Here is a 26,340-nt window from a genome sequence, read left to right on the forward strand (position 1 = left end):
TTTAACGCAACACTCCATGCCTGAATATGATACTGATGTATGATGTTCTTCTGTAACTAATAAAATACTGATCAATTTTATGCGTGGGTGGGTAAATGGGGCCAGTGTGGACTATCGTTTCAGTAATAGAAATAAATTGAAGATCCTGTGCTGAGTGATGTTGCCTTCACCACATCCGCCCCACCAAGTATGTGATCAATTAATGTTGTAAATTATTAAGTCACACCTCAATAAATCACACAGCCAGGGGAAAGAGGGTTGGGAGTTTGAAAGATTGGATGGGAAAGGGGATTTTGGGAAAGGTGTGACAAAGACAAACAATAAACAAAGAAAATGGGCCAGATGTACGACCCTTTTTTGCGGCCACACGCGGGAGAACATCCTATTTTCGGCCGCAAAAAAGGGTAATAGCATGTACAAATGCTATTGTGCGAGTCCCTGACTCGCAAAATAGCATTTGTGACTCTCGCTATTAGGAAGGGGCGTCCCTTTCTAATAGCGAATCAACATGCTATGTACTAGTGTTTTGTGACCGCATTTGCGGCCGCAAAACACTCGCAGTTTACCACCTACTTCAAGTAGGTGACCCCTTCCCCTTTGTGAGTATGTTGGAAAATAAGTTTTAAGAGCAGGCAGTGGTCCCAGAGACCACTGCCTGCGCTTCAAAAAATAAAACTGAAAAGTTTCATTTTTCTTTTTTAAATGCATCCTGTTGTCCTTTAAGGAAAATGGGCGGCATTTAAAAAAAACAAAAAAAAACAGTTTTATTAAAAAGCGGTCCCAGACATGGTGGTCTGCTGAGCCCAGGAGGTCACCATCCCGGTGAGGGCTGTCATTCCCAATGGGCTCGCAAATTGCCAGAGGCTCATTAATATTAATGAGCCTCGCAATTTCCGACCCCATTAGAAATCGCAAACAGTGTGACATACACTGTTGTACATCGGAAATTGCACCTCGCAAATTGTGCCTCGCAAAAGAGTCGCAATTTGCGAAACGCAATTTTCTTGGTCGTACACTTGGCCCAATACTCATCCGAGTAATGAACAGCTAACCATCATGAATCTGTTATGGGAGGAAAATGAAAAGAAGGAATGAGTACCGATAAGGTAACTTAAAGGCAAATCAAATAGTACATCTGCCCCGGAGAGACCCGAGTTACATTATTATATATCTAAATGTTCTGTCACCTAGATTTGAAAAATAACAAATACATGAAAAATTGTGTAGGAGTGAAGCGAACAATGCACAGTTCTAAAAAATGATCATTAAAGGTAAAAATTACACTGAATTGCCAAATGGAGAGGTGCCTCTGCATTCTTCCTGGACTGTCCATTAATTTCGGGTTCCTGACGGTCTGATAAAACAAAATTGATATTGTTAAATCAAGGAAATGGATAGAAGGTAAACTTCGTAAGGAGTGCACCAAGAAGGCTCAAAGGCAGCTCAAGAGAGAAGAATATTCCTTTTTGCAATCATTCACTTTCTGACTGATGTGCGATCAATTAATTAAGTGAGAGCAATACAACAACCAACAATCACACTCAAGTGGCCGCATGTATGGCCCGATCAAACTCGGAACTCATGCTTATCAATTCATGATCCTAATAATAATATGTAGCCTAACAGCACATGCATAATGTGATGAACATCATTGACCACTTGTCTGTCCCGAGTTACCTACAACAACAGCCCCCCCCCCACCCACCCACCACATAGTTTTAAATTTGAGCCAGCCAGCACACAAACCCTCAACTTTACATTTTTCAAATCAGGTAAAATCAACACACATCTCTCACCTCACCAAAACTCCTCAGAGTTGATTAGGCCTCTTTAAACTCATCACCAAATCGGTTGGTTTCAATGAAGTTGATCATTAACTTCCTTCTTCTGGGGGCATTTGTTGAAGTAGTCATCATGCCCTTAGTACTTCCTTCATCCTCGTGATTCAGAGTAACATGTCCAACTCTGTACAGGCAAACAAATCTTGCTAAGTGTCAAAGGGGAAGAAACAAATCAACTTCAGGAAAAAAGTGATCACCAGTCATTGGGCCACCAACATTGTAAATCATCACAAATACAATCAAGCTTAATTGTTATAGTTAAACCAAACATCCATTGTCACTGCCTGTAACCACATGAATCATTTCAATATACTCACAAATTACAATCCCTCAACGTGCAATGCATGCCATTAACTTGTTCTAATGCAAGCATTGTCACCATGATAAGTTGGCGAACCATTGTTTCACGAAACTGACATTGGCCAGTCTTGTAAATCAAATAATGTGGGGCAGTCTGGCTAGGGGAATAAACTAAGAAAGGAAAGATAGGCATGGGATGGAGGCAGGCACAAATTCGTATCTCCAATGTCTTCGAGAGAAATGGGGGGTTGGGAGGAGAATGCTTCTTCAGTGCACACCAGTGTAACTCCAACCTGGCAATAAAATGTGTCTAAAACAGTTGGGCTGCATTAGTTAGTCAGATCCAAACAATATAATGTTCTCCTACATATATATTTTTATCGTCAAAGCAGTTCAGCGATATAGAAGGTTCTGTTGTTGGTGGCCCAGGTTTAGTAGTCAGATAAGTAGAGTTCGTCCTCAAACTCAGGTGGTTTGCCCAGAAGTAAGTCAGCTAACACACTACTACCATGAACATGACCTGAGTCTGATCAATCACCCTCATCCTCCTGCTGTACTTCAGGTACGGTGTAATCCAGTAGTCTACATTGTTGATTCATTTTGATCATGGTTAATCTCTCCATGTTTTGGGGCAAGAGACTTGTCCTTCTCACTGTGAAAACTGCACCAGCAGCATTGAAAACGCGCTCAGCGTACACACTGGTTGCCGGGCAAGCTAGATAGTTTGCGTGTAACAAGAGGGAGAGAGAGGACTAGAAAGCTAGTCCATGTCCCCGAGGGATTTATATGTGATTAAACAAAGAAGACTAGCTTAAGTTGACCAAAGTGATGCAGTACTCAAAGTAGTTCTGTCACAGACACCTTGTAGGTGTATTCATGAAGCCCTCACCCACCAACCTAGTTGGTGGCATGCTTCATCATCGGGCCCACCCAGTGACACCTAGTATGTCCCGGGTGTGCTACGACGCCTGATTACAGCGGAGCTGGTATATTGCTGAGAGTGCAGTGAGGTTGGGTGAATTGTGATTTAAAACGGCTTGGTGGTGGTCCCAGTACCCAAGGGTAAATTAAATTTTAATAACTGGGCCGACACCAGCGGTTAAAAGTAAGGCTACAGGACGTGTAAGGGTGGAGAGTTACTGCCCCCTGCGTCCTTCAGATGGTCGACATGTTTCAGCCAGTGCCTTAGAGTATTCTGGCTTTCCTCAGGACCGTTTTTAAAAGGGTGTGGTGAATATAAAACAGACTTAGTGTTGTGGTACAGACTATGTGATACACTCACTAAGGTGTTTTTCTATGTGTGAGAGGGGGATTCCCTTCTCATGCATACCTGTACAAACAAACATTAAAAACAAGGACAAAACATTTGTAGAGAGAGTCAGTAGTCAATTTAGACATCCGGTCAACAATGCTTAGGTGGCCGGCACTATAGTGCATGGTGAGAAGACTATAGTCGGCTAGGTGTGATGGTACTGGTGGTGCCATCAGAGTGAAAGTACGCAACTAATTAAGAGCGTGGTGTGGCTAAAACACGGAAATCACACTGAAGGCAGGTGACTTAGTGTAGCAGGGCGCAAGGAAAATGTTCTTACGCTTTGGGTTATTAGCCAAGGCTTCCTGGAGGGAAGCGGTAAGGGGATGACCCTATGAGAGAAAAAGAGATAGGCTGTGGGAGTTAGGGACCTGTGAGGGAAAAAGCGCTTACCCAGTTTGTTGTTTGGAGGCTTGTCAGGATTGTCATACTCACAGTCTTTCTGGTCAGTGCCTGCCTTGTACCTGTTGTCCCGCCGTCGTCCTCCGGTAGAAAGAGCCTCTCGGCGTGTGGGCTTTTTATACTGAGGTTAGCGAGGTAGCACCACCCCTAGATGTAGTTGCTGTTCATGCTCGTAGTTTGCACACTAGTCTCTCGTGCATGCTCAGTGTATCAGCGGGTTGTTGCTCATGCTCATGAATTGCACACTAGTTCCTCGCACATGCTCAGTGTGAGTGCTTGATTTACAATGTAGGAGAATTGCACACTAGTCTCTCATGCATGCTCAGTGTATCAGCGGGTTGTTGCTCATGCTCATGAATTGCACACTAGTTTCTCGCACATGCTCAGTGTGAGTGCATGATTTACAATGTAGGAGATTTGTACTCCTGCCTTTGGCATACGCTCAGTTTGATAGCGCGATTGTGTGAAGGTATATGTAAAAACTAGATTATGAAAAAACTACAATATGCCGCCAATGATACGGGGTAGGGGGCAACACCAGTGTTAGGTGTGGCGTGGTCTTATATGCGCAGGCGCTAAGGGTTCAGTGTTGGTTATGTGTGCGTTAATGCTGGGAAAACATGCCTGCGGGACGCGCCGCCTCCCAGAGTGGTTCGGCCCATGAATTACTGTTAAGTGCGCGCAGCGCGCTAAGGTTGACATGGCAGAATGGGTGGGGTTGAAGCATGTGCCCAAGATGTTGGCAGTTTGGTGGTACACACAAGGGGGAGCATGATCAATAATTGTGTCCAGGGGGACTATGGCACGGGGGCAACTGCGCACAGGCCAGGTGATGTGTGGGTCTAGGGTGTGACTGAGTTCCATGTATGGTATGGCATCGTTGAGGCCATTGGTTTGGGTGGAAAGACGATATATCCAACGTTGTTCCTTGCTGAGTAATTTCTTCTCATTATCCACTGCCAGTTCCGGTAGTTGTTCAATGATGGTCCAGGTCAGGTCATTGGGAGTGTGTCCCTGGGTGATGAAATGACTGGTCAGTTTGCTAATGTTCTTCTTGCACCTGATTGTGCTCCTGTGTTCTGTTATTCTAGTTCTTATTTTTCAGGCGGTCATCCCAATGTATCGGAGGCCGCAGCTGCATGTAAGTAGGTAGATCACGTTACGTGAATTACAGTTTGTGTGGCTGCGTTGAGTCCACACTTTGTCTGGTTCTAATATCAGTGTTTTCGTATGGCTGGTGAGATGGCACACGCTACAATCATTGCATGGGTAGTGTCCAGAGATCTTAGGTAGGCCCCACGCATTCAGGATAGTATTGGGTTCTCTGTTGGTCAGGGGTCTGGGGCGGGTGCTCACAAGTTGGTCTTTCAGGTTGTTGCACCTTTTGTAGGCAAACCTGGGGGTTTCCCATTGTCGTTGTCCAGAGTTTAGAATTTTCCAGTTTTTGCGTGTGAGTTTCGCCACCTCATTGGAAGCTGTGTTGAATGTGGTGACACACGTGATGGGTTGGTCACTTTTGTCCTTGGGTACCGTTTCCAGGAGAGCCTCCCTATTTTGGTTCCTGGCTCTTTTCTTGGTTTTGTTGATAATGGCACGGGGGTAGCCTCTTTCCTCCAGTTTCTTAGACAAGTCTGCCGACTGATTTTTGTAGTCAGTTACTTGAGTGCAATTTCTGCGTATACGCAGGTATTGCCCAAATGGTAGGTTTTCACTTAGAGGGCGGGGATGGAAACTTGTGTAATGAAGGAGTGAGTTCCTTGAGGTAGGCTTATAATAGGTCGTAGTGATCAGTTGGCCATCTTTGGCCCATATGTTCAGATCAAGGAATGCCAGGTGGCTTGCACTCGAGGTGCTTGTGAATTTCAGGTATGGGTCTCTTTCATTGAGCCAAGTGAGGAAAAGTTGTAGAGTTGTTTCTGATCCCTGCCAGATCATAAGGATGTCGTCTATATATCGACGCCAGGTGAGAATATTCCTGGTATAGGGATTGGTATTGGGAGTGATGTGGGTCTGCTCAAAGAGGTGGACATAGAGTCCTGCTACGCTAGGAGCGAAAACGCTGCCCATAGATGTTCCGTTGGTTTGGAGGTACAGGCTTCCCTCATACTCGAAATAGTTTTCCTTTAGTGCTATTGTGGCACATTGGAGGATGAAGTCTCTAGCTGTGCGGTGCGGCCATGGGGACTCCATAAGTACCTGTCTCAGGACTTGGATGGTGGCGTCCTGGGGGATACTGTTGTAAAGACTTTCGATGTCCAGGCCCACCAGGAGTTGGGTTTCAGGGTTGAATTCGATGTTGTTGATGACTTGTAGTAAGTGTTTCGTGTCCTGGATGTAACTAGGTGTTTGCTGGACCAGTGGGTTAAGAAAGAAATCGCAGTAGCGAGAGAGAGGTTCCAAAAGGGAGTTGATGCCAGACACTATAGGTCTGCCCGGGGGGGGAAGAATGCCTTTGTGTATTTTTGGTACAGTGTAAAAGTATGGTACTTTTATCTTTTGAGGGCAGAGGTACTCTGCTTCTTGTTTGGAGATATGTTCCGCCTGGTGGGCGGTATTCACTAGGGCCTGAATAGTGCCTTGTAGTGAGTTGGTTGGGTCATGTTCTAGTTTCTTGTAGTTTCTTTGGTCGCTCAGTAGTCGGCGGCATTCGGTGTCATAGTCCTGCTTGTCTAAGAGCACAATGCCTCCTCCCTTGTCGGCAGGTTTTATTATGATAGAGGGATTGTTTTTGAGTTCCTGGATGGTTTCTCTGTCTTCCTTCGACAGGTTGTTGAAATGGTTGGTTGGTTCTAGATTCTCGACATCATTGTAAACAGCCAGTTCAAAAGTGGTGATCTCAGGGGGCACTGTGGATGGTGGCGGGGTGAAGGTGGATTTGGTCCTCAGGCCTGTGATGTTAGGGTTTTCCGTGGGGATTGAGTCATCCCTCGAGGATTTCTCGAAGAAGGCCTTGAGTTTTAGTTTCCTCATGAACTCCGCCAGTTCCACGTGCAATTTAAATTTGTCCAATCTAGTCGTGGGTACGAAGGATAGTCCCTTTTCTAGTACTGAGACCTGTTTAGGTGTCAGTGAGATGCTTGAAAGGTTAAACACCATGGACTCATGGGTTGCTTGATTCATGGTTTGCTGGTTCCCGGTTGGCTGGGTGCCTTCTGGCGAGAGTTCGCGATCACTGGGTTGCCGTCTTCGGCCCAGTGTACTTGTGGTTGTGGGTTGTGTCTTCTCCTTCCGCGTGTTCTTCTGCCCTGTCCTAAAAAAGGAGGCCTGTGGGGTCCATGGTTTCCTGGGAATAGGGGCATGGGGCCAGGTGTATACGCTTGTTGGTATCCGAAGTAGGGGTTTTGCATTGGGCCAAAGTTAGTTGGAGGCCCGAAGTAATATCCAGGTGGTCTTCCCTGCCAGTTGTTTTGCCAGCGTTGTCCGCGGCGGCCTCTGCCACCCCGTTTGTGTGAGCTATTGCTAGAGTCACTAGATGCGGAACTGTCATCTGCTGAGGAGTCTGAGGCACTGAAATTATTGGCTGGTGGGGTGAAGTCTTCTTCAGAGTATGGAAAGACTTTGGCATAACTGAATTTTTTGAGGTCTTTCTCAAATTTCTTGATTTTAGCTTGAGTCAGGTACTCCTTGTACTCGTTAATTTCTTTATTTTGATCGTCTAATTTCTTTTTGTAAGCTGTCAGGGTTGTTTTGAAGTGGCTTTCTGATAGTTGGATTTCAATTACAATAGCTTCTGAAAGACGTTTGGCAGTTTTTATAATTAGTATCATCCAGTCCCTGGTGCAATGCCAGGCGATCTGGGCCCAATCCTTCCTGAAGGTGGGGTCATCTAAGAAGATCCTGGGTGCGTTGGTGACAATCAGACCTCTTGGGGCCGTGTTGGTTTTGACATATTGGGCTAGGATCACTCCATGGAGGATGGTGCGGATCCTGTTTCTCTTTTTCTCAGTGAGGGTCTCCCAGTCAGTTGTTTGGGCTATGGAATTAGCGATGTTGAAATCAACTTGAAAAGAGGGGTCTGCGAGAATGTCGTTGACCTCCTCCTCCGTAAAGGTAAGGCCATGGTTCTCAGCCATGGTGATGTGGTTAAACTCTCGCAGCTGTGCGCTGCCTATATATGCGTGTAACAAGAGGGAGAGAGAGGACTAGAAAGCTAGTCCATGTCCCCGGGGGATTTATATGTGATTAAACAAAGAAGACTAGCTTAAGTTGACCAAAGTGATGCAGTACTCAAAGTAGTTCTGTCACAGACACCTTGTAGGTGTAATCATGAAGCCCTCACCCACCAACCTAGTTGGTGGCATGCTTCATCATCGGGCCCACCCAGTGACACCTAGTATGTCCCGGGTGTGCTACGACGCCTGATTACAGCGGAGCTGGTATATTGCTGAGAGTGCAGTGAGGTTGGGTGAATTGTGATTTAAAACGGCTTGGTGGTGGTCCCAGTACCCAAGGGTAAATTAAATTTTAATAACTGGGCCGACACCAGCGGTTAAAAGTAAGGCTACAGGACGTGTAAGGGTGGAGAGTTACTGCCCCCTGCGTCCTTCAGATGGTCGACATGTTTCAGCCAGTGCCTTAGAGTATTCTCGCTTTCCTCAGGACCGTTTTTAAAAGGGTGTGGTGAAAATAAAACAGACTTAGTGTTGTGGTACAGCCTATGTGATACACTCACTGAGGTGTTTTTCTATGTGTGAGAGGGGGATTCCCTTCTCATGCATACCTGTACAAACAAACATTAAAAACAAGGACAAAACATTTGTAGAGAGAGTCAGTAGTCAATTTAGACATCCGGTCAACAATGCTTAGGTGGCCGGCACTATAGTGCATGGTGAGAAGGCTATAGTCGGCTAGGTGTGATGGTACTGGTGGTGCCATCAGAGTGAAAGTACGCAACTAATTAAGAGCGTGGTGTGGCTAAAACACGGAAATCACACTGAAGGCAGGTGACTTAGTGTAGCAGGGCGCAAGGAAAATGTTCTTACGCTTTGGGTTATTAGCCAAGGCTTCCTGGAGGGAAGCGGTAAGGGGATGACCCTATGAGAGAAAAAGAGATAGGCTGTGGGAGTTAGGGACCTGTGAGGGAAAAAGCGCTTACCCAGTTTGTTGTTTGGAGGCTTGTCAGGATTGTCATACTCACAGTCTTTCTGGTCAGTGCCTGCCTTGTACCTGTTGTCCCGCCGTCGTCCTCCGGTAGAAAGAGCCTCTCGGCGTGTGGGCTTTTTATACTGAGGTTAACGAGGTAGCACCGCCCCTAGATGTAGTTGCTGTTCATGCTCGTAGTTTGCACACTAGTCTCTCGTGCATGCTCAGTGTATAAGCGGGTTGTTGCTCATGCTCATGAATTGCACACTAGTTCCTCGCACATGCTCAGTAGTCATTGGTACTCTGCCTTGCTCAACCTCTTTTGCCTCTGCACTGGACTTAAGCCCTGCCAGCAGAAACCAATCATATGCAGATTTTGGGGCTGATGCTCCTGTTTCTGTTGTTGCTGGTGTTCTTGTTGTTGGTTTGGGTGCTGTGAGCCAACAGCACTGCCATCATGCTGTGAAGTTGAAGGCTGCACTGCTGAACTTATGCCACGGAGGATTGGGCCTCTGATTCCCAGCTGTTCTTTTTCTGGCTTGCTCAGCAATCTACATTTTGTAGTTTAAAACATCTGTCTGAAAAGGAATAAAAGTGGCCAGTAATGGTTTGCACCCTGAATCAAGAATTGTGACACAGATATAACGTTTGTTTGACACAATGTCTCTTTGTACCCTTGCATTAATAGATAAGCGAAGGATTAAGCTCTCCACCAACTCATATGCATCTTTTTTTGTCCACACCTGTGTACATTTCAGACACTTCCTTTAGCTGTTCCTTTAGCATATACAAGAAAAGGATAGCTTGGCCCATGGTACTGTCCTCCTTGCTGACTTACCGTGTGAAAACCTCAAAGGGAAGCAGCATCTCTGTCAGGCATTTGACTAGGCCTAATTGATCCATCTCAATGATCATTCCTTTCACAGTTGCTTACCCTCCTTGCATGACATATTAATTAATCGATCTGTACTGCTCAAACAGACATTGCAACATGCAACAAGTCAAGTTCCAATGTGTTTACACCTCCTGTAGGAGTGCTTTAACTGGCATTCTATTATCACGCTGAATGATCCTCAACTACTTATGGGCTTTAAAAGAGTGGCTGAAATGCGTGCAGGTTCTTCTGCAGGTGGACAGTAAGTTGCTGACTCAGTCTTCTTTTTTGAGAAAGTCCTGTACAATGATGTTGATGTGGTGTGCCAAACACAGGTCCCTGAAATAGCCACCATAAGCCATGCATTGACTATAATACTGCCATTGTCTATCGCAACAAATCTAATGTTAAGCCCTCCTGGTCGCAGCCATTTAAAGACTTTGTTGTTAACGTCTTCCAAGATATTTTCTGAAGTATGGGATTTCTTTATTGTGGACTTGGCTACTGTTGCATGCTTCCGAGCACCATTAAAAATCTCAGCTTTGTCAACACCTGCAGATATCTTTTCTCTTACCCTCACAAAAGAGATCCAGTGTGCAGTGGCGCGCATGTAATCAGTGGCTTGGCAACTGGTCTACATGTCTGCCGTCAAGTGGATAGTGTGAACAGCACTCTGCAATTCCAGCACATTGTGATGTAGTGCTGGATCAGCAACTCTGGCAAAATAGGACTGCTGGGATCCTTCCATTTCAGGCAGATTGCTGCCACAAAACCCACCTCTACCACAACGGGAAGAAGGTCCAGCGCAAACATTTTAGCTAGCTTTGCATTGTACAAACGTGCCGTTGGGTGGTTGCATTCGTACTGCCCCTCCTGTCTAAACATCCCAGTAATAGTAGCCTGGATGTTCTTCTTTTCTGGTGCCACTGATGCAGGTGACTTCTTGACAGTAATAGTAGCGGGGATGTTCTTTTTGGTGCCACTGATGCAGGTGACTTCTTGAGAGCAGACAGTGGTAGGCTCAATTCTTTCTCAGGGGGGCAGTCACTGTCCACTCTTGCCTTCAATTTCTTCAGCATGAAGCTCAATCTCCTGAACTGCTCCTACTTCGGAAGTAACTAATATTGCTGGCTGCGGTTGTTGTTGCCTACTTATCTCAGACTCCTGCACCGATTGGGTACTACTTTGCAAAAGAGATAAGTCCGTTTCAAAGTCACTGCTCGCCGACGTTGCCCTGATTATAGTGGCTGCCTTAGTGACAGACATTGGCTTGAGCCTAGGTTGAGGTGGGTCTGCTGAATGGGGGTGCTGCTACCAGCTTGCTCCCTGGAGGCCAGTGCGGCAGGCAAATGTTTGTTTTGCCTAAAAAACATCTGGGTTGACACACAGTGGTGGTAAGCTCCTTCTTATAACTGGCCACTTTCTTGGTAGCACCTTTATTTGGGGTCATCTTGAAGCTGTCAGTTGGCATATCCGCGATGTGTGGTCAATCACATGTCACGTCGTGCACACGCCTTCTGTCTGGCAGTACTGTCGGAGATGTTTAGTGCACCTAAGAGTAAACAAGCAAGAAGAACATCAGTGAAACATGGTATTGTTGCAGCTAAATTAGTAGTGCAAACAAACAATATCATTTAGTGTGTTTTCTCACTGGTTAGTTAAGTTATAAATAATTACCAATACAGTGTATCCATTCGTAAAACCAGACCAACATAAGCTTTCATGGTGTACCCTCAGGAAGGATAAGAAAGAGCAACAAAATCCAGATGTAACTGTTTGCTTTGTTTGCATCATGTGGGATGTGGCACTCAGGGAGGTGCAGCTGACAAATGACTGGAATAATCCTTAGACAATGAATGCCGTTGTGTACCTAAATCTGACATGGGGTCAACTGATATCAGATGTTATGTAAATGTGAGAAAAAAAATTAAATAAAAAATTTCAATTAAAAAAATGAAAACAAAACTAGATTTTGTAGTAAAAAGTAAAAAAATGAAAATGAAAAAATAAAAAAGGAATTAAAAAACCTAAATTAAAAAATATATAAATAAATGAGTGCAATTATCTTCAAGCATATAATTTATTAAACTGGTATCTCATTTCTCAGCCATCCATGCAAGCCCATGGCAAAGGGCTACACTGGCTCAACACACAAAATGTCTTCCAGCCAGTGCCACATGGTCATCAACAACAACAACAACAACACTGAGCAAGAAGGCATTTGGAACCAAGAAAAGACATACAGGCCTATGGCAAAAGCACACTGGCTGCCTACACAAAATTGCCACTGATCGCATGATGAAACAGCAAGCAAGGAGGCATGGCCACAACATGATAGAAGAACAATACATGCAGGCATATGGCAAAAGCACACTAGCTGGCTATTCAAAATGGTTGCCAGCCACATGGTCACTCACAACAAGAAACAGGAGACCTGGAAAACATGCAGGCCTATGGACACTGACTATACGAAATGGCCCCTGGCATAGGGAACAAAGGCAAATGGTGGCCTAATGCAAACACACTGGCCAGGCAAAGGAGGCACGGAGAACAGAACACAGAATTAATTCTGCAATGCCAAAAATGAAAATTATCATGGCTAAAAACACATCCTCCACAGGCATTACCCCACCTATACACTGTTTGCAGGAAAAACAAGCATTTGCATTGCAGTAGGTCTCGCATTTGCGATAGTTTGATCTATTGGCATTGTAATTGACAATGCCTTTTATTTATGTGTTTTGAAAACCTGCAAATGGTGCAAGACTGACGGTAAAAGAGGAGCAGTTACTGACAGCCTTGCTTCTCGTAAGCAACGACTATCAGTACAAAGTGTGTGTTTACGCACCGCTTGCAGGTTTTTAAAACACAAAAATTAAAGGCATTGTCATTTATAATGCCAATGGCTCAAACTCTCGTGAATTTGAGACCTATTACATTCCAAATGCTTGTTAAGGTCTGAGACGGAGGTGGCATCAGCCATAGGAAGGCAGGGACCGTGACGCCAGGCCATGTGTTTCGAAAGCAGGAGGGAGGAGGAGGCAGCTGCAGCCAAAACAGACCTTGTTTTTTGAATGTACTGCAAATGGGGCAAAATAAGAGCAAGATTTACTGCCCTGTTTACAACAGAGCTCTGTAAACCACGAGCACTGGTCTCGACTGCTCCAGCTAAAAGAAAGAAATAGTGCTCACAAGCTCTGAATAACAACACACGTAACGGGGCAGTCCTTTAAATGGGCCGAGCTTTTAAAGCCCATATCCTGAATACAGCATGTCTCGCAGAGACAGCGCAAGCGCTGCCTAGGCAAGACCTAAAAAGCAGGGTTGGGAGAGGAGGAGTTTGGCATGCAGTGGAGATGATCAGCAGGGGGAGTTTGAGTACCTCTGCAGGCACACGGAGAGTAGGGCTCAGCAGATGCGAGGAAATAACAAGAATTACAGCCCTGTTTAAATAAACAGTAGTCTGAGCTCAGAGCAACTGAAAACTTCAAGCGCTCTGGTCAAATGCTCTTAGGGTAATGCAGAAGTAGTCCCTAAACAGATACTACAATGAGACAAGTGGCAGGGTACAAGTACTGGGGCACTGCTCCTCTGGATTGAAAAGGAGGGACAAATAGTAAAGATAGACCACTATCAAGGACACTGAAACAAACCAATGAAAAGCAGTAAGCCCACATAGAAGTATATACTAAAGTATATATAAGAGGTCTCGAAAGCTCAACCTAAGAACGTGAAATACCACAAAAAACATTCATTTTGTATTTTAATCCAATGCTATCCATGGCCGAAATGATGTTTAAATTCAACAGACACCACAGAAACAGCTATTTCATGCACCAATGACTAGTACTGGCTGGAAGGCCCATTGGCAGACTAGGCCACATAGTAAATTTGCACATTTTTCTAGAAAATTTAGAAAATGTACTAAACTGCAAAGTTTTTTCAGTACAAACTAAGAAAAAGTACATGTAAAACAACAACCAGCAAGGAGGCGTGGCCACAACAAAGAAGAAATGCAGGCCTTTGACAAAAGCACTCTGGCTGGCTACAAAAAATGCCCGCCAGCCACATGGTCACAATAACAAGCATGAGGCCTGGAAAACAAGGAACAAATGCAGGCCTATGGACACTGACTATACAAAATGGCCTAAATTATGTTTAAATTCAACAGCAACAGTTGTTTCATGCACTCATGACTTATAGTGGGCCTACTGTCTGGAAGGCCCATTGGCAGACTTGGCCACATAGTGAATTAAATGTTTATTGAAAATTTGTTAGAAAACATGGAGAATATGTACTAAACTGTACAAAAATTTTCCCGTACAAAATAAGAAAAATTACATGCAAAAAATAACTAGGGCCCTACTGAAACTGCCGGCTGCCCGCCCAAAATAAATAAAACAAAATGAATGCAAAAATGAATCCTGGTGCATGCCCTCTATCAAACAAACAAAACCCTTATACAACAGTTTTTTAACTTACTTGTTAAATCCAAATGCAAAGTCTTTAAATCCAATGGTATATATGTAGCAGACACAAAGAGAAATCCTTCCAGCTCCAAATCCAAATGAAAAGTGACCAGGAGATGGGCAAAGCAGCGGGAGGAGCCTGCTGGACAGGAACAGGAAGTTGGAGACTCTGGGAACTCCCTTCCTGTTGGAAAAAAAGTTTTAAAAAAGGTGTCTTCACACAAAAATAACACCACTGGTCCTTTTAAGGTAGTTTTTTAATAGAAATCGTCATTGTGGGGAGGTTTTGATGCTTGAGGAGACAATTTTCTCTAGATTGCAGCTGTGTTAGATCATGCACATTTGCGTACATCACAAAACATTGTTGGTGCGGCCAAAAGACGTGTTAGTGACCACGAAATCTCGTGGGAGCTTGTGGCCGGCTAACAAATCTCGTGGTGCTCCCGAACAGCTAGGAAATCTCGTGGGCGATTGGGAGCTCCCGGCAAGTAGCTCCCACAAGAAAAAAAACTCCGCCCCGTTGCAGAGTTCATTGCTAACTCCGCATTCTCTGCAAAATGCGGAGTGTCTGCAAACTCCGCAAGCAGAGCGAAGTTTTACACCCAGACCTAGTCACATTTAAAGGGTGCCCCAATAGGATGAGGAAGAGGAGGTGCAATACACGGAGGGGTGGGTAGTGGAGAAAAATATGAAGAAATGCCTCCTGGAATGAAAACAAGGCAGAGAACAATTGCTGACTGTTGTAAATTTATCAAATTGTGTTTACAACCTGCAGAAAAATCCATACTAGGATTAAGTTTTTCTTTCTGTCCAGTTGCAATTTATGATTACTGTGACATGCGTATAGACCTTTGCTCTTTTTAAGAAAGCTCAGACTGAGGAAACATTTTAAATTCAAAGGTATATAGAAGGAAATTGAACCAAAGCAAGGTTTGTGCATTAGCGGCATTGATACCATTATTTTTCTTTGTGAAATGGAAGGTAGCATTTTTGAAAGTTTGGACCACAAAGATGCTCTTGAAAAATGTGGTTAACCCTCTGGTAAAGGGGGTATGGTGATAATGTGGGATGTAAAGAAATACAAGGCTGAGGCTCTTAAACAGTTAACTGTCTGAATGCTATGGGAAAGTTCCTCAGAATCTGTATAGAGAAACAAAGATGACATTTGATGCTATGTTGTTTGAGTGGAAATAATTTGGTCTACTGAGTTCTGATGAGTATAATTTTCTTAAATTTGACAACCCAGCCATTCCGTGCTTATACCTCTTACCTAAAATTTCTAAGGGGCATCCTATAGTGTCCTTCAACTCTAGTTTTCTAAAGAACACTGCCATTTATTTGGATAATTTCTTATCCGCTGTACTGAGGTACCTGTCATCATATTGTAAAGATACTAAAGATTTCTTGTGGAAGATTCATGACATTCTTGGAGAATACTTATTACATGATTACAATTGGTATGATGTCACTTTATAGCTGCATTGATCACAAATTGGGTTTAGTGGCATATAGATTTTTTTTAAATCAAGACCTTTGCCTTTTCCAGACCATACTGAGATGCTTTTAAATATGATTGAATTCTGCCTAACCAACAATCTGTTCTTATTTGAACGACAGCTGTATAGATGGCTATCTGGGACAGGTATGGAAATCCTGCTTCACCCTAACATCTTTATGGGCTAGTGGGAGGAACAGGTGATCACCAAGACATTGGAGAATCAGAGCCAGATAATTCTTTTTTTTTTTTTGTCAAATCAAAAAAGCGGTAAGTCGATAATTACAATCATACACTCAGGTAAAGTTCGTACAAACCATTGATTGAAACATAGAAACACACAGGCTTCTTACAATGCCCCTAAACCAAAAATAAACCAAAAAACGAAAATAAGCGAGAGAACAATAGTTTAAATCATATAACATAAACATATATAGCATAAATAACATAGACATATAGCCGGGAATCCACAATAGAGTTCCTTTCTGAGCTTCTTCTCTAAGCTATAATTTCATACATACATTATATAATTTCTTTGCTTGAGAGCAAGATATCTCAAGACTATTCTAATCTAAAACCCCCCAGACAGATCTATATTTCTGAAATGCCTGAACTCCCCTAGCTTTAGCCAGCGCCTTCTCCCTTTCCCCAGTTTCCTTAAGAATTAGCCACCATTCCATCTCCGTAGGGGGTTTAGGGGAGATCCAGGCTCTAGCTATCGCTAACCGTGCAGCTACCATCATATTGACAATATATGGCCATTTCGCCCAGCATCTTCTTTATATCCTAACATCCTTTCAGTAATTGAGAGCATGAGATCCCCACCTAGTCTGCTTGAAATAGTCACCAAAATCTTATCCCAAAACCCCTTCAACAAGGGGCAGAGCACAAACATATGTACAATATCTGCAGCATGTTGCCCACATTTAGGACAGTTCTGGCGAGTCCCTCCCTGAGACCCTCCCCATACAGTCCCGCCTTGAGACCATTGAGCAATCCTATCCGGTGTATAGTAGAGTAGACACAATGTCCAAAATTGTTGCAGCCGTAAGTTAGTTGAGTGTACAAATCGGGCAATATTATCAAAAGCTGTCTTCATATTGCCAATGCTAATAACCTCCCCCAAGTTCTCACTCCATTTAAGCGCGAGTTTCTCACATCCTTCTACACTATTTTGACACAGCATTTGGTATGCCTTACTAATAGTTGCCTGCTAATTTTGAACATATATAAGTTCCCACATACTAGCCCCATTAACCCTCCGTATTTCTAAACTCCTAACTAAGAGGTCCCTAACCTGCAAATGTGTAAAAAAAAAAACAGGCATTGAGGGATATTAAATGCTACGCAGAGATTCTCGAATGTCTTCATGCCATTGCAGTCATGCAATTGTCCCAAGAAATGTACCCCATATTTGGCCCATTGATGGGCCGTGCTATCTTGGTAGATGCCGGGCAGCATTGGATTTCCCACAAAGGGAGTTTGTTATGCATTAAGGGGAGAGAGAGTCTAGTTTCAATACTTTTCCATATATATCCGCAGTCCCGTATAGTCTTAAACCGTACGCGCTTAAAGTAATTGGGGGTCATTAATTCAATAAAGAAACAGCTTGCACTCTGCCCCCAAAACCAGCCAGTGACAAAAATCTGTTAACTCAGAATTCAAGAGGCTCCGTAAGCGGCCTATAAAAGCAGCAAAGAAATAAAGTTTAAAATCTGGAAGATCTAACCCCACTTGGTTGTATGGGAGTTTCATTGATCCTATAGCCCATCTTGCCTTCCGGTACTCCCTTATAAAGCTACTGAGAATACCGTCCAACTTCGTAAAAAAAAGCATTCGGGATGCGCAGCGGAATGGACCTATAAAGATAAAGAAATTTGGGGAGTATCTTCATTTTAATAACATTACATCTGCCCAAAATACTCAATTGTTTAGCAACTTTATTCAATAAAAAAAGATAATTTAAAGACTGTATTAGCTCAATTTTAGAAGAAATTTGTACCCCCAGATAGGTAGCCCGCTCGCAAACCCCTTCGACTAAATCCTCTGGTTGAAAATTTAACAAGACTTGAGTTGAATTCCGATTTAATTTATATCCAGAGAAGCGCCCAAACTGTTTTGCCTCTTTATCTATATGTTCTATAGCCTCCTTTGGTTTCTCCATAAAAATAGCTATATCGTCGGCATATGCCGTCAGCTTAAGAGAGCGCTGTTCAATGTTCAGCGGGAGGATCGCATTATTAGCCAAGAGTGCACGAATAAATGGCTCTATGTAAAGAGCAAATAAAAGAGGAGAGAGGGGACAACCCTGCCTCGTACTGCGCCGAATGGGAAAAGGAGTGGTTTGAACATTAGAATAAAGGTAGCTTAGCCCTCGGGCCCGATACACAGCTGCTACCAGCTTTCAGAAGTTTTCCTTAATCCCAAATGCTATAAGTGTTGCCCAAAGATAACCCCAGGCCACCCGGTCGAATGCTTTTTCTGCATCCAATAATACCATGCCCAGTTGGATTTTTAATTTCCCCGCAGCATCAAAGGCAGCTATTGCCGTATTAACATGGGCAGTTGTAGCTCTCCCAAAAATGGACCCATGTTGCTGGGGAGAGACCAGGCTGGCCCTCATCGGAGCTAACCGGGTGGCCAATATCTTGGCAAACACTTTTGCATCTGCATTGATTAATGAAATTGGACGATACGAGGCCCGTTCTTCCGGATCTTTATCTTTCTTTAGAAAAAAGATTATATTAGCAATGTTCCATGAATCAGGTACATGTCCTGTCCTACCAATTTGAGATATAACATCCCGCAGTACCAGGGCAAGGAGGTTTTTAAAATGCTTATAAAACTCCGCAGGGAGAGCATCATCCCCTGCCGCTTTCCCTAGTGATAGCCCCCCTATTGCCTCTAAAACCTCTTTTACTGTGATCTGTTCTAAATGGAGGGAATCCTCCTCCGTCAAAGTCGGTAGATTGCTCTGATACAGGTAGCTCTGCATATCAGTCGTATCCTGCCCTAACTCCGGAGAGTATAATTGCTGATAGAAAATGGAAAACTGGTTAGCTATCTCCCCAGGACACCACCCTCGCCTTTTATAGCCTTGATCTTAGTTTTAAACCGATTATCCCTAAATTGATGGGCCAAAACTTTCCCAATCCTATCCCCATATTGATACTGTAGTGTCTTATGTTTGGTAAAACAGACTGCCTCTTTTTCCATTAAAACCCTACTTATAACAGCCTTCTGCTCCAAAAGCAGCAGATACAAATGATCTTGTTCTGTTTTTTGATAGCGAACTGCATCAGCATGCTGAAGTTCGCAAATAACAAGCTTTTGAAAAGCATCTTTGGCTTGCCCCTCCCGTTCCTTATGCTGTTGGTAGATAAACTGCTGAATGGCTCCCCTGATATATGCTTTCATAGCATCCCATACAGTCAAAAGCGAGGCTGAGCCCATATTGTCTGTGAAGTACTCAGAGATTTGTTTACCAATAAAGATCCCAAATTCAGTATCTGTTACCAAATACCTAGGAAACGTAAATGATCGAGCATTTAATAGAGGGTTTAGCTTGAAAACAAAAACCTATGGGGTTATGATCATAAGTGATCTTGGGGCAAATCTCCATGTCTGCTAATGCCAATAAAGTATCTGAGACCCAGGCCAATTCTTGAATATTGGCGATGTGGCGCTGAGTAATACGTATAGCCCAGTTTATTTGAATGTAAAGTCCGCCATGCATCCTGCAGGGAGTATAGTCTTGCTAATTCCAAGATAGAAGCTCTCACCTTCGTCATTCTTGGAACCAACGGCTGACTAGTGGAGTCTACCCCATAGGAAATAACACAATTAAAATCCCCCATCAATACCATCTCCCCCTGCCATCCCACTAATTCTAGGCAAATATTATCAAATATAGTTGGATCATCGATATTCGGGCCACATAAAACACAAAAAACATATCTAACACTATTAATTTCTATTTGAGCAATAGCCCATCTTACCCTTTGATCTGCTAGGACTTTATGAACTTGACACTCAAATGTTTTTGGTAGTAAAATAGCGGCCCCCCCTAATTGACACATTTTGAGAGGTGCATACAACAACCTTGAGCCCAAGCTGTTCAAGAAAGCGACTATCCTTATAGGCTAAATGTGTGTCCGTCAAAAGTGCTAAATGGGGTTTATATGCCTTAAGCTCTTCTCGGACTAGTTGCCTTTTAGATCTTCTATTCAAACCGGATACATTCCAAGCTAAACACCTAATTGATGCCATATCTGCTTAATATTATCAACCAAAAATATAGTAATATCTATTGTTCTCCCACTACCTTGAATATAGCGACCCCTCTTCTTTTTGACTTGTTCTCCTCTTTTTAAATGCCCCACCCCCCCTTGCAACACTCTCCCTTTCCCTCTTCAAGGCCATCCTCCCCGTTTCCCACAGAAGGAATCACCCACCCAAGCAGCTGCCGCTGAGAATGGCAGCTATCGTCTCGCTGGCCCCAGGCCCAGCCCCATCTGACCCTCCATAAACAAACAGAAAAGTATCCATAAACTTACAACTTTCTTATACCCCTATTGCACCCCTATAGTATCCTAGCTTACTTTCCTTATATAGTATGCATCGCTGATAATCGTGTGGAAAATAAGAAAAAACAGAAAGCAAAAGAAGAACCTCCAATAATTCAGCAGCCAAGCTAGAGAATCATAACAGCAAGTACAGCCTCCCGGTATTCATTACTATTAACAGTTAAACAGTCTGCCACTTTGTCAGCGCCAATTTAGCCTCCACATCAGAAACAAAAAAAGTGGCTTTCCATCTTTCGCAACTTTCAGTTTAGCAGGTTCTTGGAGGAACGCCTGGGCCCCAGCAGCTTTAAACGGATCAATTAGCTGCCTCAACTTCCACCTTCTTTCCATAGTTGCCTGGCTTAGGTCTGACCTAAAAAATATCGATAAAGAGTCCACTGCCACTGGAGCATTAGGGCACGCTTTAAAAGACAGCGCTTGTCTCAACAAAAAGTTCCCCCAAAAAAACTAAATAGGACGGGGATATCAGGCATTAGCTCTTTGTATGGTAAGAGGGAGCCTATGTGCTCTTTGAACTTGACAATCCCAGTCCCAATCTGATAGATCAGGAAAAGCTTTCTGAAAGAGTCGGACTACAAAACCTCGGGGATCCGAATCTTCCTTTCCCTCCGGTACCCCAAACAGCCTCAGGTTGTTGCGTCTTTGCCTATTTTCAAGGTCCTCAATCTTAGCAAGGCAGACATGAAGTTGTTGTTCATGTGACTGATCAGTCTGCGCGAATGCCGTGACTGTCTCCTCCGCTTCCGCAACTCTTCTTTGCAGCTCCATCACATCTTTAGTAACATTGGCAACTGTATTTGTAACCTCGTCAAGTGACACCTTAATGCTTAAATAATCCGCCCTAACCTGTGCATGATGTGCTTGTGCCTCTCCACGTCGTTCCTGTAGTGCTTGCAGTATTGCTTCTAGCGAGGACTCCCTCCCTGCTCATAGGTCTCCTCCTGCCTCTACTTCCTCCTTGACTGAAATTGTCTGTGCGTTGCTAGCCTCCTCCATACATAGTATCTCTGGGTGGTCTAGAGTGTCTTGTCCCCCACTATCTGCCCTAGCCACCCTATTTTCAACAGAAGTTGCCGTGCCTTGACACTTGGTTAAACTGGTAGCAGACAACCGTGAAATCATAGCTCTAACTTCCCCCCTGGCCTGTACCCATTTCCTTAATGGGCTATTTTCTATTCCTCGGCGGGCACCCACGCTAGTAAACACGCCCCCCCTTGTTAATCACTAGATTTCCTGCGACTATTAGTGTTTTTGATGCCCCTGCCTCTCCTCTTTTGGTTGGATGTCGGTATACTATGAGTGTCATATGACCCCCCTTGCTGCTTCTTTGATGTTGAAGGCCCCCGTTCTGGACAAAGCGTTTTGGCACTTGTCTGCTGTTTCTCAGCTGTCTCCTTGATCAACTTGATCCATTTGTATAACATGGCTAGGCGGATTTAGCTGGGTGGTCTCAGGGCTAAAAACCTCACAGCTTTGATTTATGTCCCGAGGGCTGGCACAATTGCTCTCGCTATTACTATTACTATTGCCGTTACTGGCTAGAAACCAGTCGCTCTCCGTCCTTATCATGTTCTCCCCCACTCTGCATGTCCAGACAACCCTTTTGCACCAGGCTGGAAGAAAGCTCTCGTTCTCCCAGGTGCTCCTCTTCCCTCCCTTCAGCAGCGTTTAGCAGCGCTCTGCCTTCTCCATTACTCGTGCCTTCTTTCCTAATGCTGGGGCTACAAAGTAACACAGCAAGAGCGATAGTATCAGCAGTTGCGGCGTGGAGCTCGCCCTCCTCTAATAGCTCCGCCGCCTTATCTGCCTCCAGAAGCCGCACAGCAGTCTTGCAGTTCTTAACAAATACGGCTTTAGTCCCACTCTCCGCGTTATCTTCAGGCTGTAGGGAAGGTTGCAATACTGCAAGGTGGGCAGCCCGAGTCACTTTTAGAGTGTTTTTCGGCGGCGCCATGTCCAGACGCGGCCAGTAGATCCCGGATACCCAGGAGCAGGAGCAGTAGCTGCAAGAGTATGGGGCTCTCCAGCAGGCTCTCCTCGCAGCCTGCCAAAATCTACGGCTCGAAATGAGCATCTACGATCCTCAAAAAAGCAATCAAAACAAGGCGGTATCCAAAAGTCGCTGTAAGGGTGCGAGTTACAGGTAAGCGTCTGTTTCGTCATAAAATCCACCATTCGGATCAGGCGGGAGCTGTAAGCCCGGTGAGGTCATGAGACGCGGCGGCTCTGGTCCGCCATCTTCCTTCCGAGTCCCGGTTTACAAAGCGCCAGATAATTCTACTATGGATCCAATTTATAGATGATCTTTTTGTATTTTTAGATGGGAGTAGGACAGAGGCAGAGTAATTAGTCAAGGAATTACAACAGAATAATCTCAATCCTTGATATCCCATATTAGCTGCAATGAGGTTGAATTTTTAGATATCAAAGTCTCAGTGGTAGTAGAGAAAATATTATTAATTTGTTTTGGAAAGAAACTGCAGGTAACAGTATCCTTCATGGACCCAGTTATCACCCTGATAACCTTAAATGGATTTTGTCTATGGGGAATTCCTCAGGGCTAAATGTAATTGCTAAATGAAGAAAGGTTTCTGCAAAGAATTGCTCTTGATGAAAAGACGATTTCAAGAAAGAGGTTCTTCTCAAAGGGTATTGTTTCAGGCAGTATCTAAAGTATCAATTGTCACCAGGGAACAATGTTCATTTTCCCAGAAGATAAATTACAATTTGGATGACAATACCATCCTTGTTATTTGTAAATATAATAAGGTGCATAATGCGATTAATAAAATGATGAGAAAATATTGATATCGTGTTAAAAATGATCTGATTATTGGTACGGAAGTATTAAATAATCCTAATTTCACTTATCGCAAGGGAAAGGTTTTATGTCTGTTACTATGTGAAATAAATCTGTGCATGAAAGCCTCTTTGGAGTGCCGGTGGTCTTCATTATTGTGAAGCTATGTGAGTGGATTTATAGCGTGGGTGTTGCACCTGTGACAGGCACCAACATTAGTGGTGGATGTGACTGGTATTTTGCAGCAAGGATACTTGAGATATATTTATGTATATTGTCTGAGTCGTCCTTTACCAAAGAGGATTGTGTTTACTCATTTAATGGGCTACCAGGGGCCCTTCCCATACCTGGATCTCAATACTCAGGACACGTTTCGGCTATTTCCTCAAGCTTTCAACACTGAAAGGAGGGCCACAATTCATTTAATATATGGGCTGCACGTGAGTTCAATCCGACCACCATAGTAAAGATACTTCACGCTCTTGTTACCGGTTCATGTGCCTCAATTTGTAAAACTGCAACTGTGCTGTGCCATTTCATGTAAAGCCGGAGTGCCCCTGAAACCACCACTGAGGAATGGAGGGAAAGAGAAAGGTGACAGCTGTGAGAGTCGGATGCTGATACTCTCTCTTGGCAGGGATTCTTCGCTTGCATTGTGCCCTTTCCTGAGAACATGATGTATTTCAGAGTTGGGTGCGGCATCGGGCAGCTGCCAACTCGTGGGGCGAAAGTTAAAAGGTAACAGCGATTTGCAGAGACAGCATTTGACTCTAAAGCAAGAGCTGCATTAAATTCAAAGGAATGCCTTTTTTAAATATGAAATATTTTGTGCGCATTGAGTTTTATTTTGTCAGTTTCAATAAGAGAAACGGTTAAATACACTAGTCAACGACAATACAAATTGAGGCATGTGAACTGGTAGCGAGTATATCAAAAAAAGGGGGGAAAGAGAGGTTTTTAACGGTTAGGTTCACCCTCCCAATGTATGTATAATTAAATAAATAATCTGAGTCGTCAGATTATGAGAACCTAACCAAAAGGGTATAGGGAAAGCACTTGTTTCCCGAGAAACCCAAGAAAAAGAAAGAAAGGGCAATTCCTTTCTTTAGTCCCCTCACTCACCAGGGTTTCCCCACGGTGACATGCTTCATCATTGGGGTCCTCTCAGTCCTCTACGGACTGAGGCGTGCTGCGACTTGCGGATTTACGTAGGAGCACTGAACAAGACTATGTGTTGTGCAAGTGTTGTGGTGTGGAGTGGTTTAAAGTGAGTTAAAATAATTAACTAGTGGGCCAATCTAAATTTATTTTTGCTCCTAGCTAATTAATTAAAAAAGTGGGTAATATGCTAGAGATAACTACTATAATGGGTAAGTGTACCTAGCATATGTTGTCGACTAGTTTCAAGCTTCCCAAGCTCTTCATCAGGACTACACTGGGACCAGCCCAGTGTGAATACCACTCCTAGAAGACCTAAATTGGTGCATAAAATATGTGAAAAAAACGAAAAACGCTGTGCAAAATAAGCATGCGTTATTCAAAATACATACGTAATGTACGTCTCATGGAATTATTTTAAAAGGCAAAACTGTGCCTCATGGTCGACTGAGGGGGGGTTGGACACTCGTACACTTGTACTTGTCAGGCCACCCGCCGGAAAACACCTACTGGTACACTGCCTCGCCGACCGCATACTCAGTATGCGGTCGGCGAGGCAGTGTACCAGTAGGTGTTTTCCGGCGGGTGGCCTGACAAGTACAAGTGTACGAGTGTCCAACCCCCCCTCAGTCGACCATGAGGCACAGTTTTGCCTTTTAAAATAATTCCATGAGACGTACATTACGTATGTATTTTGAATAACGCATGCTTATTTTGCACAGCGTTTTTCGTTTTTTTCACATATTTTATGCACCAATTTAGGTCTTCTAGGGTGGCCTGACAAGTACAAGTGTACGAGTGTCCAACCCCCCCTCAGTCGACCATGAGGCACAGTTTTGCCTTTTAAAATAATTCCATGAGACGTACATTACGTATGTATTTTGAATAACGCATGCTTATTTTGCACAGCGTTTTTCGTTTTTTTCACATATTTTATGCACCAATTTAGGTCTTCTAGGAGTGGTATTCACACTGGGCTGGTCCCAGTGTAGTCCTGATGAAGAGCTTGGGAAGCTTGAAACTAGTCGACAACATATGCTAGGTACACTTACCCATTATAGTAGTTATCTCTAGCATATTACCCACTTTTTTAATTAATTAGCTAGGAGCAAAAATAAATTTAGATTGGCCCACTAGTTAATTATTTTAACTCACTTTAAACCACTCCACACCACAACACTTGCACAACACATAGTCTTGTTCAGTGCTCCTACGTAAATCCGCAAGTCGCAGCACGCCTCAGTCCGTAGAGGACTGAGAGGACCCCAATGATGAAGCATGTCACCGTGGGGAAACCCTGGTGAGTGAGGGGACTAAAGAAAGGAATTGCCCTTTCTTTCTTTTTCTTGGGTTTCTCGGGAAACAAGTGCTTTCCCTATACCCTTTTGGTTAGGTTCTCATAATCTGACGACTCAGATTATTTATTTAACTGGTAGCGAGAGCATGAAGTATTTTTACTATTTGGTCAGATTGAACTCACTTGCAGCCCATATATATTAAATGAATTTCGGCACTCCTTTCAGTTGGGAAAGGCTGAGGAAATAGCCAAATGTGTCCTGAGTATTGCGGCCAGTTCTGCAAATAAATGCAATGAATCACTTTTGCGTTGAGTGCAGACTATTCTCCTATATAGAGGCATATGAACTGGTAACGAGAGCGTGAAGTATGTTTACTATGTTGGTCTGATTGAACTCACGTGCAGCCCATATATTGAATAAATTGCAGTACTCCTTTCAGTTGAGAAATTGAGCACCAGTTCTGCAAATAAATGGAATGAACCACCTTAGCCTCGAGTGCAGACTCTTCTCTTAATATAGATGAATTGGGATAATGTTAAGGCATTAGCGGTGGCACCTATGTCTACAACTCCAGCGTTCTGGTGCACACCGCTAAAACCACAACTCTACTGGGTAATTTGATGTGTGTGTGCTTGTGTGTGTGTGTCTATATATAAATGCATATAATCAACACATAAACTTAACTTACCTGTGACCATCCTGCTTGAAAAAATATATATTAGA

The 26,340-nt window shown here is 43.7% G+C and overlaps 1 protein-coding gene across 1 annotated transcript in view; it reads left to right on the forward strand.

Moving 5' to 3' along the window:
* The window catches only part of LOC146855208 (glioma pathogenesis-related protein 1-like), a 588,956-nt gene that overhangs the window by 119,508 nt on the left and 443,108 nt on the right, over positions 1 to 26,340 (forward strand). The window lies entirely within an intron of this gene.

The sequence above is a fragment of the Triturus cristatus genome, chromosome 4_1 (genome assembly GCF_964204655.1).
Source record: "Triturus cristatus chromosome 4_1, aTriCri1.1, whole genome shotgun sequence".
NCBI lineage: Eukaryota > Metazoa > Chordata > Amphibia > Caudata > Salamandridae > Triturus > Triturus cristatus.